This window comes from Triticum dicoccoides, chromosome 3A (genome assembly GCF_002162155.2).
Source record: "Triticum dicoccoides isolate Atlit2015 ecotype Zavitan chromosome 3A, WEW_v2.0, whole genome shotgun sequence".
Lineage (NCBI taxonomy): Eukaryota > Viridiplantae > Streptophyta > Magnoliopsida > Poales > Poaceae > Triticum > Triticum dicoccoides.
In genome coordinates this window covers 33,787,853-33,789,349 of record NC_041384.1, presented here as the reverse complement: position 1 = coordinate 33,789,349, position 1,497 = coordinate 33,787,853, and positions in this window count along the sequence as shown.

Sequence of the window (1,497 nt, the reverse complement as noted above, 5' to 3'; positions counted from 1 at the left end):
CATCACTCTTTTCTCTTCAAGGGAAAAACCAACGCAAGCTCAAGAAGTAGCAGGAAGAATTTCTGGCGTCGTTGCCGGGGAGATCTACAACAAGTCAAGACATACCAAATACTCTCATCTCTTGCATTACATTGTCCGTAATTCGCCTTTCGTTTTCCTCTCCCTCACTTCTAAAACGATTTTTGAAAATATGTGTCTTTTCTTCGCCCCTCTTTCGTTCGTCTTCTTCGCTTGCTTTTTGCTAATGGGCACGACTCGTGCAATTTTAAGAGATGATAAAGTTACTTTCAATATGAGAATTGATTTGTGTGGAGAAGTCTAGATAACGAAGGCTTTGGCTTTAAGATTTGAATTATCTCTCGTGCAAAGGGCCGGATGCAATCGACTATTTATCAACTTGGATAAATTCAAGGGCATTAACATCATAACGAATGAAGAGGTATATGCGGGAGTGGCGGCAACTGTTTTTGATAATTATTATTGTATGACTCATGACTTCCCTCTTACTAGTTTTGAACATTGTAACGAGGAAGCAAATGCGGTCACTCATGAGTTCGCGATGATAACTAGATTTTATATACAACTCATGATTGGTTTGAGAAAGCTCTGAAAGACATCGTGCCCCTCCTCATAAATGATGTTACCGTGCCCAATGTCCAATAAAGTTCTTTTTTCGTCAAAAGAAAAACGGTTTTGCTATTTTTCAGTCGAGTGATTTTCAATTGGCTGTCATTCAAATTTGTGGCTGTCTGATCGTGCTTTGTGATTCGCACTAAGATATGTGGTTTTCTGGCTGGTTTCCTTTGTCTCGGGTTTGGTTTTATTTTGCCGGACACGGGTTTTTGGGTCTGCCCGTTACTGACTTACTGGACGCCCGTGTTTCTTTTCCTTTGCCCCCCTTTTGAATTCTTCTCCATTATCATTTGGGCAGAACTTTTTCGAAAGGGCAGAGAGGCAGCGACAGGTGGCGCTCGAGCGGCGGAGGCGGCGAGGCGATTTGTGTTCTCTTCGATTAGTGCTTCCCTGGTTAGTTCCTGTTGTCGCTCCCTCTTTCCCCCATGCGATTTGCTTCGATTTTGGTCCTGTAGCTTCCAGATCTAGGTCTCGCGGTCGATTTGTTGTTCTTGTTGTGGATCATGTTACTTCTTGATGATTATTAGCGGTTGGTTAGTGTAGTTTGTTGTTAACCGATGCTCATCTATGGAGTTCGCCGCGGATTCCCTCTATTGGCGTCAGTTCCCCCCTGAAATTCCCCTCGGTCGGTGTTAGTTCGCCGTGGAATACCCTCTGCTCGCGTCAGATTGTCGCGGGTCCCCTGTACTCGCTTTAGTTCGCCACAGATCCCTTGTTCTCCGGTATTAGGTTTATGTTTCAGGTCTCGTTGGCGCTGTTAGGTGTACTTGTCTGGTTTTGTAGCTTAGGGTTATTGTTGATTGCTTGGTCCACTTTTTGCGGTATTGTATTGTCGTGCCCCATGTATTATCACTGTAATACCGC